At 39.8% G+C, this 19522-nt stretch overlaps 1 long non-coding RNA gene across 1 annotated transcript in view; it reads left to right on the top strand.

The window, feature by feature from the left end:
* LOC146465148 (uncharacterized) overlaps positions 1-8611 on the top strand; it is an 18431-nt gene extending 9820 nt beyond the window's left edge. Inside the window, exon 4 of the long non-coding RNA XR_014868335.1 lies at positions 8263-8611. This is a non-coding gene — a long non-coding RNA (uncharacterized LOC146465148). The remainder of the gene's footprint in view (positions 1-8262) is intronic.
* Positions 8612-19522: the final 10911 nt, after the last annotated feature.

The raw sequence follows: 19522 nt of genomic DNA, 5'->3' as shown, positions 1-19522 counted from the left end.
CCAATTTTCTGATATAAGTCTTAACTTGATATGAAGTATTTGTTGATGCAAATCAATTGGTTTTTCCGACTTCAAAGGCCGCTGCGGATTCACTTTGTACCCTGGTACAAACATACCTCGCATCATTTTTGTTGCAGTCACCATTGCATGAAGTAGAACTTAAAGAAAGAAAACTCTTCGTGAAATACGTTTGACACGACTGTGGGTTGCATGCGTTTTGAACACAATATTCATACTCACCGCAGAATTTGTTTCAATCGTAGATGACGAGCAATTGTTGAGTGCGAAGGACATAGAGTGGTCCAAGCAGCACCTTGCCACGACCCCAGACGAGGAGAGGCCGTCCGAGGACACAACGGAAATCCTTGAGCCGCCCAAGAAAAAAACGGCACGTACCAACCAGGTAAAAACCATCAACCGAATTTTCAGTGCAAGTGAACCGTTTTCTTGTTTATTATTCAAGAAACGCCAAGGAAATTTTGTAACTGAGTTCTTGAGTATGCCCCGAGTCGTTGAAACAAAATTTCGCCTTTTTTTAAATACTTCCACCCCTCGTATACAGTTGAGAAATGGTTAAATTACACGTGCATTCGAATACAAGTGATCAATTGTGATATTTCGATATAATTATGATAATTTAGCATTAACTAATCCTTCTATTTCTGACGCATTAAATCCATCACGCACGAGCTTTAAAGGGGAGTATCATGGGGTTTTTGACCTCTTTAGTTAAAAATGGTGAAATAAGACCTTCACTTTGCTACAGAATAATTCAAGAACCTTTTTTGGTAAGAACGTCGAGGCTGAGATTAACCAAAATTTTAAGAACGTATTAAGAACAGTCCTCAGGTTGAGAGTCGATTAAAAACGTTTTTTGTATTTTGCTAATCTGTATATAAATGAAGGTAACAAATGTAAATTAACCAAAATACTTAAGAGCATGTTTTGTATAACATTAACAATGGTGACACACATCTCGACACACATTATTTTTTGTTTCTGCTGTCAGACGAACATTTTTGGGTTTTGAAATCACGACATCATATTTTCGTGATACTTCCCCTTTAAGCTCTTGTCAAACGGCGCATGATAGTCAATGATAATAGTAGTTAAAACTTGCTCACTCGTTTGACAACCAACTATCACGCGCTATCATCGACTAAACGTCAACTATCATGCGCCTTTTGACCATGTTGTGCTGGCTGTTTGATGCTTATGATTTATGTATCTACACAGGTAAACACACAGAAGAACAAAGAAAACAAAGGAGAGAAACGAAAGCAACCCAACAACAAGGACGGAAAAAAGGCAAGTATTGTTTTGAATCTAAAATTAAGTTGTACGGATCTATTTTGTGCGTTCCATCAAAATTGTGTTTGTTGATGCGATCCAATTTTCTCATACAAGTGATTTGAAGTATTTGTTGATGCAAATCAATTGGTTTTTCCGACATCGAAGGCCGCTGCAGATGCAAATTACGTTTTATTAGTGGTAAAATGATGCCTTCGAGTCTTGAGTTAAAACTACTCCAACACCGTTAAAACCCTTTAGGGACGCCCCAAGTAAAAACCAACTGTTGGCGCAAACTAATTTAAGTCTGTTTTGATGTTGCTTCAGGTGGCCAGCGAGAATCCTAAGAAAACTTGCAAAGTGCTGCGAACAGTATCCGGTAAACGGCCCCTTCAAGACGCGACCGAGATCCTAAACCGACTCCCGTTACAGCCAGTTGATGAACCAGCGGCCGAAGAGGATGATCATAATGATGTTGAAGAAGCACCCGAAAGCCAGATGAATATCCAGGAACCAGACCACGGCGACATTTACGAGTCCCTACCCTCAACTTCGCCACCACACAGCCCAAGTTACCTGTCGGACTTGTTCGAAAACGACTTTTCCGAGTCTCTGCGTGACAAGCTTAATAGGGTGTTAGATAACCAGAAAGTTCTATTTTCTTTAATTTCCAAATTAATGGGGGAGGTATCACAACTGTCTAGGTCTCCGGGGGTGGGTGTACAGGGATGGGATTTGGGAAATGTCACTGCAACTCCAAATTTGTCTATGGATAGTGCGCTCAATTGGAGCTTGGGTGATCGCCAGGATACAGAGCACGACCTCTTTGGTGGCGGGGCGGGTAACAATATCCAGGCAATGCCACAAAATTCGGACGGGACAGGGGAAGGGGAGGATAGTTTTTTCAGGGAGGTCTTAAAAATTAAGGGGGAAAGTTGTTCTGTGGGGAACTTTGCTACACGGCTTGTTCGCAAGTTGTTTTCCTTTGAAGAACTAGTTAATCGTAATTGTAGGGGTTCCAAGGGTAAAGAGGCATTGGACTCAAGTAAGCTGACGACAGTCAAAGAGTATTGGTTTAAAATGTATCCAACTCCACCGGGACTGAGGGAGCAACAATGGGGAAAGTGTGTCATCGCTATCGATGAGTATCTAAGGCAAAAGAAAAAAGAAATCAGTAACAGGCAAGATTAATTAACATTAGGGATTTAAAATGTAACATTGATTGTAAATGCTGATTTAAGGAAGTAACGTGATTATTGTAAGGGATGCGGGGTAAGCTATAAACAATGTAAACGGTAACTCTGTATGTCTTAATAGAAGTTGTAATAAACATTCTTTGCGTAATTGTTGTATTTGTGTTGGAGAGATGTGTGAACATTCGAATAAAGAGTTCGGTCATAAAGCGAACGGCCACGTTGAAGTTTTCTCGATTCCTTGCTGATTACTACCGAAAATTTTGTGTGTTTTTAATTCATGAAATGCTGTTTTCAAAGATTTGATTCGAAAGCTTCAAGTACAATCATTCGTAATTATTTAAGCGAGGGACGTATTTCAGAAGCAATCGGTTAAATTCTCATTTTGTTCACGGCGCTGCAATCGTGTAGTTTATTTTCGCTCTTTTTTTTTTCAAACTGGGTTTAATGAACAAGTAATCCAGTCATCTGTCGGAGCAAAGCATGGTTACAATCCGAAAGACAGAAAACGTAAAAAAAAGTGAATATTGCCTTGCAAAGATGATCTCGATAATATTTATGCAAATTTGTGACGCTTCACTGAATGTGAAAACATTCGCGGCGGCAGTCAACGTTACTCAAAGAACGAGGTCGCTCTACAAGCAAATGATCAAGTTCAAGCATGGTTACAATCCGAAAGACAGAAAACGTAAAAAAAAGTGAATATTGCCTTGCAAAGATGATCTCGATAATATTTATGCAAATTTGTGATGCTTCACTGAATGTGTAAACATTTGCGGCGGCAGTCAACGTTACTCAAAGAACGAGTTTGCTCTACAAGCAAATGATCAAGTTCAAGTTTCCACGGCTTCTCACCGATTGCTACCGAAAATGTTGTGCGCTTTTAATAGAGGAAATGCTGTTTTCGAAGTCTTTATTCGCAAGATTTGACAACACAACAGCGAGAAACGGATGTGTTTATAAAAATAACACGCGCCGAAGAAAAGCCGCGGCGAACAGATTTATAGAACACTCCGTGCCGTTGATCAGTAGTTGAACTTTCTACCAAACTAAGAAGAGACACATGCGAAAGCCATTTGATAATCGCTTTTGTTCTCTCTTATTGTTTGAGGTTCGAGAAATTGATCGTTTCCTCGAAAGCTGCTATCAAGATCCTCGAAAACTTCTTCGAGTGTCTCGAAACTCGATACTCGAAACTCGAGCCTCGAACCTCGATCCTCGATCCTCAATAGCTTCGAGGATCGAGGATCGAGTTTCGAGTCGAGACTGTCAACTTACATTTGCACGGTACTGTATATGGAAAACGAAAGCCCCAGGTGTCACTAAGCTAATTTTTTTTTTTTCGGCGGGAAGCAAAAGTTTTTTCGAAAAAATGTAGAAAAAAAAAGGAAAAGAAAGAAATACCAAACAATGCCATCTCAATATAACAACAATAAAAGTCACAAAGTTCGGTATGACACTATTCAATGGTACGTATCTCTGAAGTTTCCTTTAAAATCTTCAAAATTGCAAGATTTTACAATTTTTTAGATCACATAACAACAACAATAACAACCAGTTACCTTCAAACATTTCAGGATGGCTTGCAAATCCTGGCGGTAAGAGGTTAAAGCCAATCGAAGAAATTTCTCAGGAAGAGCTTCATGCCTGTCTTTATGTTTTTACGAATTTACGAGGACTTCAGATGGTTCATCTATGAAATCCGTAGGAGCGGCGGCCATAATGTTCGTTTCCGTCGCTCGGCACAACTCAGCAAAACTTTTGCACTAACGTGCACAGCTCTTACGCTTCTCAAATAAGCTTGAAGTTTAAAAACTTGCACTGAATGCTTGTCTCAGTGAGGTTGTACCTCGTACACTTGGACGTGCCTGAAGTGTTTTAAATCGTCCTTGAGGAATTCAGATCAGCATGATAAAAGCTGTCCTTGCCCTGATCTCTTCCTTCGCTCGGCACCACACAGCAGAACATTTGCTCAAAAAAATTAATGTGCACAACTATGGTCGTTTAAATTTGAAAGAAATTTTTTCTTAAAATATAAAAATTTGGTAAACTTCAACAGCAATGTCCAAACGCGAAGAATTTATTAAAACAATTATTCCATTTGTGCTTGTTGGATATGAGATAAGTTATAGCCAACTCATATCCAACACGCGCTCATGGAATAATTGAAGGGTTCCGTGGAAAAAGGGCGTAAGTGATGATTTTACCTTTACAATTCAAGTTTACCCCAAAAAACGGTCTACTTTGGCAAACAGTTTTGTGATCTTGTTAGAAAGTTTTGTATTTAAATATGGAACTCTGTTTCTGACACAATAAAAAGTCTGACATATTCCAAATAAGTGCGAATTTAGAGAAATTGGGATTGGTAAGGCCACATTGTTTAGTCACCTTAGTGCACTTGGCGGGATTTATGTTTGATGCTCCCGAGGGAATTGATAATTGAAATGAAAAATTCGCAAATGCACAGTCATCACTACCAAGGAGGCATTCTTCGGACAACGTTTCGACCGGTTCCTCTGCACTACATTCGTTGCTTTCATAACTGTTCAAGAGACCCATAGATGTCGTGTGTTTTTAGACACTTCCCTGTACAAAAGCGAAACCAACTCAGGGCAAGTACGATGCGCAAGTTGTTTATCACCACTGCCTTGATCTATTTTGCGCTTGTAACAACCTGTGAAATAATACCGTGATGTCATCACAAACGTTTCTTATGGAACAACTACACGTGCGACTAAACACAGCTCGTGGAGAGTGGAAACTTTCAGGCTTGGAGACAAAATCTGTAACAAAATTACCCTTCCAAGCGCATTCACTGGTAAACAAGCTAACCACCACATTCGCCTCCCTCTCCCCCCCCCCCCTTCCCAACCCCCCCAAATCAATGTTGTTTTCTGGGTCACGAACAGTTCCTTGCAATCATCACTTCCCATTCAAACATTGTATAGGCAGGGCTTCTGATATTTCGCGCGGTTGCGGAGCCGCGAAATTCAGGTATATCCGCGGAATCCCGCGAAATTCACAAAAAAACGCGTAATACCGCGAAATTAGTTAAAAATCCTACCAAATACATATCGGTACAACATATTTGAAACTTATCTTGGCTACTGGGGCTGTTTACTTCCCATAAATTTATCTTGAAATTTCGTCACTACCACGAGTAAACATTACGTACCGTAACTACCAGGCGTTCTTAGATTAATGTTGCGAAAAACTGGGCACAAGAAATGAGAAGACTTTTCGGTGACACTATACGGAGTGGGAAAGGAAACTGCTGTCTGTAGTAATGCAGGCACACGTTTAATTGTACGTGCAGGACACGATCGAAGTTTTGACTTCACAAATGGATTTGAACCTTCGATCACGAACAATCTTGCCTTGTAAACTGCAAAGCAACACAAGAGACCAAGGAGAGAAAAGAAATTTATTGCGTTGCTGTGTTCGGCTCTAAATTGCAGCTGAAAAAGGAGGTTTATTGGCCGCGCGTTTCGGTAAAGCTTATGTTTTTCTTGTAGCTCGAAACAAGTACAATTGTCTTGAGAACTGTGTTGGATGAACTTTTGTGTTTTCTTTCTTGCCCTGAATTTGACATCCAATATATCATTTTTTCTGGAATCTTTCTTCTTTGTTTTTCGGCGAAATTTGCCCCGAAAATTCCCGCGAAATCGGCCGTTTTCTCCGCGAATTTGTCTCCAAAAATCCCGCGAAATTTGACTTTTTTTCCCGCGAACTATCAGAAGCCCTGTATAGGGGGGGAGGGGGGGGAGGAAGAAATAACTGTGGTAGAATTAAGAAGGAAGAAACAGGAAGTGAGTGGTTTTTTGGCTGTCCGTGTTCGGTTGTCATTGCATATAAAGGGGGGGGGGGGGGCTGGGGTGGGAGGGAAAAGTAACTGTGGTAGAATTAAGAAAGGAGAAATGGTAAGCACTGGTTTTTGTACTGTTCGTGTTTGGTTTTCTCAAGGAGAATCAGTAGGCCAAAGTAGACCGCTTTTTAGAGTGATTTGAAATTTAAAGGTGAAATCATCACTTACGCCCTTTTTCCACCGATCCCTTCAATTATTAATTATACGAGTTTCTTTCTTAGGCGTAAACAAAGACTTTTCTGAATAAATTTTTCATTTAGGAAAGCTTTTTGTGTGTTTTTCTTTTTATTTTCATTGACAAAACGTGACAACTGCGTAATCTTGCGTAAACAAACACATGCTCTCAAGACACATCAAATTTCGCCCATGTGGCACGCGCATCAAATTTCATGGAAATTTCGGAAATTTTTACCTTCAAGTTTGTTTTTTTTTGGAAAAGTTTTAATGGGCAGCTAGTGTATTTTATTTCATAATCACTAATTTTAACTATCTTAGACCAAAGGGGTGCTGTTTTTTTGCCCTGTAAGTTATGTATTTTTACTGCACATGGGGTAGGAAATAACCACTTTGCCAATGTTGCTGAATTTTGGAAAACCTCTGGAAACGGCTGGTGCTTAATGGGTTAACAAAGGCCCATTGGTACATGCAATTTGAAGTGCAAGTTGTGAAGGTCTTAAAGTCCGTTCTTGTTCTTGTTGTATGAAAATGTCTAAGGCAGCCTGACAAAAGTGTCCCATTGAGGGAGATAGAAATGCGAGTTGTACTTTCTGGCACGTCAACCATTCACAAAGTGAACAAAAAACATCCCTGTTCAGAACAGGACATTCTAAAATCTGCCAATAGAAACCTTTTTTGAAATCCAGGATGCTTCAGAGCACTTTTGTACTGAAAGCTGTAATCCCTTTTGATTGAATATATTATTATGTTAATACAGTCGAACCTGTATATAACGGCCACCCTCGGGACTTGAGGAACTGGCCGGTTAATGCAGGTGGCCGCTTAATAAAGGATCGCTAAAAATACTCACTTGGCGGGGTCTAATGTCAATTTTGATGGCGTGTCATACAAAAATGTTTTTGAAATGCAAGGAAACAATAGGACAATCAACACTCTTTCAAGCGATCAATACTTTAAACAAAGTCGTTAACTGTCGACACTGCCAGCGACAATTCCTGTTATCCATGGTACTGCGCAAACGCCCGTACTTGTTCTGCATGTTCTATAGCATCTGAAAGTGATCTTTGAAGGCGATTCATTCTCCATCACATGGCTGAGGAAAAGGCTAATTAAAGAGGAATTTCTAGCTAATGAGTGAAGCATATTCAAAACAAACTTTTTTTTTACCGTTTGTGATATGGTGCTATACTTCAGCTCATTGCAAACATCTGAAAAGTGTTAACGATACTAAACGGCCGAGTATCAGCTTACAGTAGCTTTGTACATGTCGCATTTTAAGCACAATAAAATACCGCATAAAATAACATATGGCTTAGTTCCCACTGAAGGGTGGCCACTGAAGGGTGGCCGCTTAATACAGGTAAAAATAACAAAGAAAGACAAACATAGGACTGCTACAGGGTGGCCGCGGCCGCTTAATAGAGGTGGCCGCCTAATACAGGTAACAAATACAGCGTTTGTATGAGCGAAAAAATCGGCACTTTGAAAACTGGCCGTTTAATAGAGGGTGGCCGCTTAATACAGGGCCGTTATATACAGGTTCGACTGTATTGCAGTAAACAGTAATTCAATGCCATGCCTAACGGATATCTACATCGCCAAGTACATGTACATGACACAAGATTGCTTTTTCGTTCTGCTATTATTTTACGGTTAAAATTAAAATAAAAAAGGTCCATCCTTCGTGTTGTCATTTCCCTTTGTTCCTTCTAATCTCGAGATTTTTAATCTCTGTAGAGAACAAGTCAGTAGCTAGACATGGTGGCTGAGGGAAGCTTAACAGCGGACAAAGGTCGATAAAGCTGTATATCCTGGGAGAAAATGGAGGACACTTCATATGTAAGTTGAATCTGTCTTTTTGTAACCTGCATGTCTCAATTTCCTTTGTTTCATGTGTGTCCCCTTTCCACGTGCGTAAAGCAAAGCAAAGAAAGATGTCTGCACACAGAGTTATCTTTTTGTTAAAAAAAGACTAGAGGTTTTCTCAAGGTTGGATTTATAGGTGGTTCACTTTTAAATATCTTTGTCGGGGGTTATTGGTTTTGTATTGTGTTCTTGAAAAAACCTCTGCTTGATATTTTTTTGTCGAAAATTGAAAACAAAGACGTTTGTTTTTTTGTTTAATTCCACCTTTAATAAGAAACAGTAATAGAACACAACTTGGTGTGTGTCAGGTTACAGACAAATAGTTACAGTGCAGGCCAGAATTAAGCGAACCAAAACATACGCGTTATACGCGTCTGCTGCGGACGCGTATACACGTCTAAAAATCTGCAGATGCGCATCTAGTCAGACGCATTAGTATGTATGAGCTAGCTCATTGTTTTCGTATTGTTGATCTTTCATTGTTCTTTTTAATCACCTGGGAAAAGCCTTTCAGAAGGGTTTGACAAAGTATGACTACACTTGTCGACTTTCTTGTAGAACCGGCTCAGCGCAAGAACAACTCCATGTTGTTGAGCGCATGGAAGAAAAAATTGCCGCGAGGTTTACTGTATTTTGCGAAACGAAACGAAATGATGAATAACATCTGTAGAATAAAAATGAGAATTAAAAGTTATCAAGACTGCAACAGTCAGACTTCTGTGTGTGACAAGTAAAAGAGGAATAAAACGCCGCAAGTGCAGAATTTAAAGATGTGTACTTTGCGAAACGCGTGACGAACCACTAAGAAGGTCTGCGTGGGAGGCTATGCGTACGTAGACCGTGAAAGGATTTAACTCTATTCTTATTTATTCCTTCGCAATGATGATTTGGGTAGTTCGAGGATTATACCGTATTTGTGGGTAAATCATATAGAATAAACAAATAAATTACGACCCGGAATAAAATCAGTCAATCCACGAAATGATTTTCAACAGACTTTGCTCCTCTCGCGCGCTTCGGTTCAGATTTGCTGACTTACCGTGAACTTTCCCTCATTCTACCTCAAGTATTTACTATCTCCGGCCGCAAAATGTAATCGTTCGGTTGACTTTTAGATTCAAGGCAATTCCGTTGGTTAAAGGCTTAGGATAAAATAGGAAACTTCAATTTTGCAAAATTTCATTCGGGTCTAGTGTGAGCGATAAGATCGATTACCCGGAACAAACCTAAACGTAAAACACTGAGAGTCTACTTAGTACCGCAACGCTTGATGCATTCCTATATTTACGTTCACTTGAATAAAGCCATAAAAGCAACTTTTGCAAAATTGAAAGCTTCTTCTAATGTTATAAAACACGGCTGATCTGAGAGAAGCCGTCGTCTCGACGTAGAAAGAAATTGCCACGCTGATAACATCGGGAAGATTTCAGTCACATGCTAGGCAACCAAAATTCCTGCACATGTATCAAATTTCATTCGACAACAACACGATGCACGGAGGTTCTTGGAAGGAAAACTGGATACTTTTTTATTCAATCAACACAGGAGCCACAGTGCCTTTCCAATTATAGCCAACTTGTGCCATTTTCACTACTTCGATGCAACCTCGAAACGCTCTCTTGCGAGTCACAATGTGCGTGTAATTTTTAAAATAACTGTAGGCATAACTCAAAACACTCGCCTATTCCATTCACGAGCTCGCACACAGAGCGCTTTGATTTCGAACAAGAAGTGTTCGACTAATTAGCTTAGATTTATCTTTCCTATAACATACGTGGGATATTCAATATCGGCTAGGAAATGTTTTTAAAGTCGCCAGTATTTACGCAGATTTACGAAGTGGACAAGATTCGAAACATGATAGCTGTCGCCGATGGATTTCATAAAATGCTAATTTTGTGTTTGTTGATAACCCGTTGAATTCTTTTGTTTTATTTGACAATACCACACAAAGAGAACTTACGACGAAGAATAACAATAGGAAAAACGCGCACATTTAGACGCGTCTAAAAATACGCGCATACGCGTTTTTGCTGCGTATAAAACGCGTCTGCGTAGTTCGCTTAATTCTGGCCTGCACTGTACATCTCGGTAATACATTTTAAACTTTAAGTTCAAAATGTTGATTAAACAGTTGCATGCAAATCAATTGTGCTTAAGATCAACTCCAGTTGATATGCACGCCTGTTGGCAGGAGTGCTCAATAGTAGGACTAGAGCGTTAATAATTGAGTTGTTCAATCAACTTTGGATTTGGTATAGAAATATATTTATATTTAGCCAAGCCTAAAAGCGGAGCTCCTTTTTTTTCATAGCATTTATAGAAATCTGCTAAGCGTATGAACGTAATAACGTTACTAGTTCCTCATCCTTTCTGCAGTTATGGTATATTTTTAGTGTATGTGCAGCAAACTTCTCCTCAGCAATAACAATGTAATACAGGGGGCAATTTTTTTTTAAAATGCTGATTTGTTGTAACAGAGTGCAAATTTTCTTTATTTTCCTTTCCCTGAGGGCAAAATTACTCACTCCTGATTGGTCAAGCGACAAAATATTCGGTCCTCATTGGCTGAGCAAGCCAGTTCTAAATTTCGTTGGTTTCTTGTGTCCAAAAACAACGAGTTCTTTCGAGTTCTTTGGAGTTCGACTGTTTAAGCCGGGTTATTTGTACCACAAATACATGGAAATCAAGTGCTGCACCTAGAAAGGAAATTCCTAAATGTTAAGTTTTCGTGTCTCTTTCAAGAAACAGCAAAATATTATTTGTGTCAAAGCTAAAAACTTGGATTGGATTGACATCTGTTTAGCAGAGAAACTGAAATCAGTCATGGCGACCAAGTACTTTCACCTCGCTACTTTGTCCTATAACGAATGATAACTGAGCATAACAGTGTCCTTTTGATGGGAGGAAGGAGGAGGTCAAATTCAGTGGAGGAAAGTATTCCGTAAGTTCCTTCTTTAGATTTACCGTTTTCTTTTTTTTATCAATCCATTTTCGCGGATTTTCAAGCAGTACGAAGCATCACAGCACAAGTGAACAATTAATACCTGGCATTAAGGTTTATTGTTGTTAGTTTACTCCTGAATTAAACTTGTATTCTCTCTTCATTACATTTGTAAAATTTACAACTCAGTCAGTATTGCTCCTTCTGAAATCTAAATAAACCTAAAGAAAAGGAGAACTATAGGTTTACACCAAGACAAAACTATAAAGGATTATGTTGCACAGCGTGACTCATTTGTTGTACCAGATGTTAATTTCTTCTCAGTAGAAAAGAACATCTTTTTTAGGCAAACTCTACTCGTCACGTAGGACAAGTGCTTTTGTAAATCCACTCGTCCGAGATACAAGAGTACTCTTCTTGGACGGGCGGATGAGCGGAAGTTTTTTGCCCTGATTGTCACACATTACATTGCTGACCTTACAGTACTTTTTTTTGCTATGGCTACGGGTAGTCGCTACATACAGAGTGTTACTTCAGTCAACTCTTTCATAGCGACCACTTCTCGTAAGCGAACACCTCCCGCAAGCGACCACCTCGTAAACAACCGTTTTGTTTCCCAGTTAAATACTGTTTCAAGAGCTCTCTCGTAAGTGACCACCACTCAAATTTCGTAAGGGACCGCGACCACTTTTTAGGCCAGAAATTACACATGTTCTTTTGTTTTCTATTTCCTGTTAGCGAGCACCCAACATAATCACGTATGATTGCTTGTAAATCATTACTCAGAAGTGACAAAAGTTCAATTTTGATGACGCTTCCCTAGACTGCTGACAGATTTTACTTTTACTTGTCCCCTCGTGCCAAGGTGGCGCATAGGGCCTCCACATGGGCTTTCCAGCGATTCCTGTCTTGCGCTGCAGTGCGCACCTCACTCCAGGACTGTCACCCTGCTTTGGACCTCTCTTTTTCTACCGTGCGCCGCCAAGTTGTTTTTGGCTGGCCTCTCTTTCTCCTTCCCCCTGGGGTCCATGTTAGGGCTGTACTGAACACAGTCATTGTCAGGTTGTTGTCTCAGGATGTGTCCAATGAATCTCCATCTCCTTCTTCTTACCTCTTCACTCAACTTCTCCACGTTAGCCCTTTCCAGTAGCTCTCTATTACTGATCTTATCTTGCCATTTAATCTTCATTACCCTTCTCAGGCATCGGTTCTGAAACACATCGATTTTCTTGGCATCACTTTCGTTCATTTTCCATGTTTTGCAACCATACATGAGAACTGGTTTGACCAATGTTTTGTATAGCCTGATCTTCGTCCTCCTCGACACACTGCTGGAGCTCCATACTCGGTTTAGCTTCACAAACGCTCCTCTCGCTTTCCCTAGCCTAGCCTTGATGTCCTCTTCGCCACCCCCTTGTTTACATACTGTGGCGCCCAGGTAAGTAAACTTCTCTACATCTTCCAACGCCACACCGTTCACTGTGATGGCTTTGTTATTTCTCGCATTTACTCTCATGACTTTGCACTTCCCGACATTTACCCGAAGGCCTGCCCTTTCTGCATTCTCTACCAGCCTGTTTGTTTTCAACTGCACGTGTCTTTGCGTTGAGGAAATTAAAGCTACATCGTCCGCGAAGTCAAGGTCCTCAAGTTTTGATGTAAATTTCCACCTCAGTCCGGTTCCCTCCTCCTTCACAGTATGCCTCATTACCCAGTCTATAATAAGCAGAAAAAGAAAGCCAGACATTGTACATCCCTGTTTGACACCAGTCGTTAGCTCGAACCATTCTGAGGTTGGCTCTTCCTCGACAACAGCACATTCAAAGCCATCGTACATCGCTTTAACTATGTTGATGATCTTCTGTGGGATACCATACTGGCTCATTATCGTCCATAAGCCATTTCTGTGCACTGAGTCAAACGCCTTCTCGAAATCCACGAAATTAATATAGAGAGTTGCCTGCCATTCATTCACTTACGCTAGTATATTGCGTAAGATGAAAATTTGCTCCGTCGTCCCTCTACCAGATCTAAATCCAGCCTGTTCCTTACGGAGCCTGTGGTCAATCCCTATGTGAATGCGCTCGATTATAATTCTTCCCAATATCTTGCTTGCAACTGGTAGGAGAGTCACTCCCCGCCAGTTCTTACACTCCCTTAAGTTCCCTTTCTTCGATATCTTAATAATGAGTCCCCTCTTCCATTTAAGTGGGACCTTTTCCAGGCTCCAAATCGTGTCTATAAGTTCTTTCACTCTGTCAGTTGTAAATTCAAGGGCTGCCTTCAGTAATTCTGCTGTTATCATATCTTCGCCAGGGGCTTTACCGTTCTTAAGAGTCTTTATTGCCCTTCTTATCTCAGCTTTGCTCACAGGTCCCGTGTCTATGTCAGCTGTGTCCTGCTGTTCGTTGACGTCTTCATTGATCTGGTCGGCTGGCTCTTCTCTATTAAGTATCTCCATAAAATGCTCTTTCCACCGCTTCCTTCTATCTTCATTGCTGGTTAAGGCGTTACCATTTCTGTCGTTGACTACTGTGCTCTACCTTGGTTTATCATTGCAGATCGTTTTAGTTAAGCTGTAGAGAGTCTTCATGTTTTGCCTACTTGCTGCTTCTTCCGCTTCTTTTGCTATCCCTTCCGACCAATTCCTCTTGTCCCTCCGTATTTGCCTTTTCACTTCTCGGTCTTTGGCTTTGTATTCTACTCGCCTCTTTTCTTTCAGTCTCTCGGAGTCAGATAATGACAGTTTACAGACAGAGAAGATGGCTATAATTAGATCTGTAGGTAAACGGGAATTGTTACTAACAGTGATTTGTTCCAAAATGAACCATGAACCATGATATACAAAGTTGTGAAAAAATCAAATAAATTGGTTTCTATTTGCCTAATTTTAGCTGCTAAGGTAATATTTTTATGTAATTAATTAATCAATCCAGTATAAGGCTTAGTTTGTTGATCTTTCCCGTAAGCGACCACCTCCTGTAAGGGACCACTTTGTCGTGCACCAAGGGTGGTCGCTTACGAGAGAGTTGACTGTATTTGCATATTTTGAGTACATAATAGAACAAATACATTCCAATTACGGTACAAACTAGTTACATTTCAATGATGCCCGGCTTGTCTATTGCACTACACTAATAAGAGAATTTTACAGAGAAAAAAAAAAGGAATAAAAAGAAAAAAACGTTCGACGGGGGAGAGAGGAGTACTTCTCAATAAAACATATAATGAAGAGAAATTTTCAAGGTTGTATTTAATGGGAATCTTACTGATAAACTCGTGAATGGAGATGGCCATGCTATTTAGCTTGTTAGAATAAGTGTAATGGTGCATAAATAAGGTACTGTAGTTAAAGTTCCGTAGTAAAGTTGGAATTTGTGACTACCAAAAGTATATAAACCCGCTGGTTTTCCAACATGGGCTGCAGTCTATGACTGCATCCTGCGTAAAAATACAAGCTTTCGACCGTTTGACCTGCAGTTTTGAACTGGTAAAATGAAATGAAAAGGGGCGATAAACTTTAATTAAAAAATGTGAGATTACAAAAAAATAGAATAAATAAATGATTATGAATTCTTAACCCCTTCACTGCCAGCCCCCAAGTATTGCTCAGTGCCAAGGGAGAGTTAATTATTTATGTGGTAGTTTGACAGAATGGTAGAAAAACAAAAATAATGCTAAAACCTGGAGATATAACAAAAAGCAAGTACACATGATTTGAAAGTGCAATCGAAATATTTACTCAGAGCTCATTTTGACATTGTTACCTTCACATTTTGATGCCAGAAACAGAAATTGGACATGATACATTGCTTCAAAAAGCACGACACGATCGCTCAGTCTTCTTCTCAACATTTTTCTCAAAGTCGCCAACACTAAATGATTCTTCTCCTCTATGACAATTCTATTTCATGTCCTTTACCTTGTCTGTATTACAACCTCTCACTTTTGGCATGATTATTCCATGTAAAAGAAGGAATTTTTCGACCCGTGAAGAAGCCAAGATGGCCGACACATTATTTGTGAACATTATGAGAAAACCGAGCAGACACCTTGGAGACTGAAACCTAGTTGGTACTAGGCTCCGGAAGGATTTTCTGAGTCAAATATGCCAGGCACTTTTGTATGTTGGGTGCTAGGGTTCCAACTGAAGCCTTCATTTTCTTGACGTACTCAGTATGTCGTAAAGGCACACGAAGTAAGAAAAATATGACGTACTCAGTACGTCATACAGGCAGTGAAGGGGTTAAAATAAAGAATGTTGTATTGGTCCTTGGAGTGGAGAAGAATTGTTGTCCACATTTGGAGTTCCCATGGTATGCCAAGATTCCAACACCTTACGTGTCTGAGAAATACTCCTTTCAATTTGTGATTCTGGAGCCTTTGGAAGCAGTTTTCACATTTAGTATGTGTTCCCTTTTTTCTGGTACTAAGAGATTGCCTGTTCTGCCAATATAACACCAAGAACAATTGGCGCAAGGCATCTTGTAAACAACATTGACTTGTGAATATGGTGGAGGTTGAAAACTTTGGGGACAGGAACTCTTGTTGGATTTTCATAGGCTTATTTATGGCAGATGTCGTACTTTTTAAGGGTAATCGAGGTAAATGCGTTATGGAATGATGTAACTTCGATAGCCTTGAGTTCAACTGTGCTTTCATTGCTTTCCACATCAAAATCTGGTACAGTAGCTACCCTGTTGTTTTTGTCTTGTTCTGTCTCTAAAGACAATGGCCTGTGCCAGAAGTGTCAGTTCACTGTGTTAGAGCAGCAAGTCGCCATATTTAAATACTCCAACACAAGGACCACACAGTGAAATTTATGTTTGAAAACTTAAATGAATTCTACCAAATTCTACCAAATCTTCAACAAACCAAAAAACCTATTTCTCATTAGCTACATGGAAACGAAATACTGGTGCCTGAGCCCTTGAAAACCTGTGAAATCGCTTCTCAAAACAGGGCTGTATGTTTCTACCCAAATATAAGTATTTGGTCATTAAGGGTGAAAGGGTTTCCTTATTTGTAATGGTTAAAAGAACAGCATTACGTTCACGTTCAATTCTGTTGAAAAGAGGTGTGGAGGCTAATTCATAGGTATTCTGTCATTAAGAAGGGTTTCCATTTTGATGTCATAATCAGATCTTTCTGTGACAATGAGGCAGTTCCCTTAACAGCTTTCAGTATGACTCTGGAGTGGTCCTTAAGATTTTGCCGAGCTTTCCTTCTTTTGTAATGTGCACTGTTAGTTATGCCCTATGGAGGATAGCAGATATTAGAGTACTGTGTTGTGTGTTTGATTGTTGGAAAAACAGGTAGTTGATGAAGTAAAATGGCAGGACTTCCCTTTGCAAATTGATCATGAATGTGCTATTGCCTTATGCTGCTTTGTCATAAAAGAAAATTAGAATGTGGTTGTGAAAGGTGACTTAATTTCTTTTAAAACTAAACGTTTATGGTTAGTGAAGTGAGTAAATTGGTAAAATTTGGCATGTTGACGTCAAGGCAGACAAGGGCTAATGTTCAGGGCTTTTTACTGTGGCAGTCATCTGTTTGGTGGATGGAGCTAGAGCACACATGAGCTCCAGGACCCTGAGCCCAGACAACCCCCCGAAATTCCAGAGAAAATGGCTGCCTCAATAACAATTCACACCAGTGTTAAAACATTTCAAGATTTTAATGTCTTCCCTTTGTTCTTCTGCAGGGAAACTTCACAAAATTTTTACATATATAATAAAGAATTGTTAGACCAAGTTTAATCTTCGAGATTTGAATCATGCTTTCTTCGAAAAAATTCTAAAGCTTGAGAATCTACTCAACACTTTGTCCTGTGGTAGGTCTTCTACAACATAGCATTAGCTTTGAAATTAATTTTCAGTGAAATAACACACTGGTATACTCTCACCTTATCAGAAAGTCGGCTAGAAACTCAAGTTGTATAATCCTACGGACAACAAGAAGTGATCTCTCTCTCAAAAGAAAAAAATTGGGTCAATTTTGAATTTGCCCGCCATTGCTGACATCACAACACATCACAGTACGCAGCTTTGAAAACTATTTTTGCAAGTCAAGGAGGCCCAGAAACGATTAGAAGCTTCACTCCAATAAATAAAGAAACTATTTACAATGCAGATTCGTTCAGTTTCATAGATTCTGAACAATAAAATGTTCACCAAACAATCGAATATGAGTTGTTGTTTTCATCTAAACACAATGGTGAACAAGCAAAGCCCAAGCAAGCGAAACAGCAAAACAAGGTTGTAATCACAAATAGTTATAGTTTAAAGAAATACAACACAGTTCAGCATCTTTATTTTACGGATTGCTGGCATGCCATTGCAAAAAACAGGATTGTTTACCCCGCATTTGGCGACACAAAGGAACACCGCTCGGTGGTTACTGTGTTAATGGCATGTTTTCCAGAGTATGAAGGCCGTTTGTAACCGTTGTAGCCAGTGATGAGCGTTGAAAGTCAAGTTGGCGTCGCTTCTTCTTGCTGGCCAATTTTTCAAGGATGAATGTGTTGACCATGGAAGGATTCATGAAAAACCCTAGGAGATACTTCCACCATTTTGGTGAAGTGGTTCCAGGCGGTAATAACTTCTGTTAACATCCACGCCATTAATACCTGTGTTGTACATCTTGACAACTTCAGGTTTCTTCATGGCTTTCGGTGGAACAACGAGCTTTGTTCGTCTCCGAACAATCTGCTCCACTGCATTGATTTCAGGTTCTGGAGCAGTGTTTGTTGACAGAAGGGAAACAGCGCGCTTGTCTTTCCACATTGTGGCCACAAGATTGCCACTCTGTCAGGTTGTAATCTCTCCACGAACGAGTTTCATGCGTTTGAGATCAGCGGTAAAGTCTTTCCTGTTCATTCAAACCATGCCGCACGCATAAGTGTTTCGGGCCTCCAAAGGACTGCATCAAATCAGCAGAACAGAAAAAATTGTTAAAGAAAAAGTGTCTATGGACATCTAAGTATGGCTCAGGGAGAGTCCACACAACATAATGACCCCAACCCTTCTCTATAAACAAGTCGCTGTTCGTCCTGTTTTTGTCGAGGTAAATTTGAAACCACAACGTAATACATGTCGGCATCTGCAAGAAGCCAAACTTGTATGCCGAATTTGTCTGGTTTTATGGGCATGTACTGTTTGAAAGACAGCCTTCCATTAAATTTAACAAGTCCTTTGTCAACTGAAATGTTTTTCCCAGGAATGTATGCGGCTTGAAACCGTTGTTCCAACAGATTTACAAGCAGTCTAACTTTGCATAGTAAATCGGTATGGTCTTCAGTGGCAGGGTCAGTAAGATGGGTGTATTTGCTGATGGTTACAAAATGCTGCTTGGGAATTGTTTTCTTAAATCCTTCAATAATTTGATCATTTTCTTCATCCACATCGCGATGGTTTTCTTGTTCTCTTCGGGTTTCGTGTTGATGTGGAACAGCGATTTTTTTGATGGTGAAACCGGCCAAAAATTTCCCCTCATCATCGGTTGAATCTGAGAAGTCATTGGATCTTCCAGAAGCCATGTTTAGAACAAAGATGGAAATTGAAAAATTCAGGAAAAATGTAATATCGAATGCAAAACAGCAAGTTTGGCCTCAAATGAAAGAATTTTATGCATGTCACGTTTTGCTGCTTCCTAATACCCAAGGGAGTTTAGTTTCTAAGTTACAGCCAATCAGACAGGGCCAATCTGACAGGGCGCTCGGGGGCTTACTGGAATTTCAGAGGGGTTTTATTACCGGGCGCATGAGGGCGCATCGGATCTCAAAGGGTTAATACTAATGATTGTAAGTTACGTTGTACAAATATTCATCGAAAATATTTTCAGATTGACATTAAAACCCGCAATTCTAAAGCTATATGGATTAAATCTTTAGACGAATTGTAATTACAGATACTACAAAATAGAATGAAATGAGAAAAAAACAAGAACATCGTGACTAACTTGATCAAAAGCTTCTTTGAAATGTCTTCGAAAGATGCTTTAATAAAATTGTATTTGTTCGAAATGTCTGATGGCAGTTCTTTCAATACTGATAATCAATCAGCTGTAAAGATGAAGCCTGGTTGGTGTTGACAATTACCTACATGTTGCACTGTGATGGAATCATCCACTTGTGGAAGGAATTAATTATTGACTTTGTCTGTTAAACCAAGGGAGTGGGGAGGTTGG

Source organism: Pavona decussata, unplaced genomic scaffold (genome assembly GCF_977016875.1).
Source record: "Pavona decussata unplaced genomic scaffold, jaPavDecu1.1 SCAFFOLD_156, whole genome shotgun sequence".
Taxonomy (NCBI): domain Eukaryota; kingdom Metazoa; phylum Cnidaria; class Anthozoa; order Scleractinia; family Agariciidae; genus Pavona; species Pavona decussata.
This window is presented reverse-complemented; position numbering and strand designations above follow the sequence as displayed.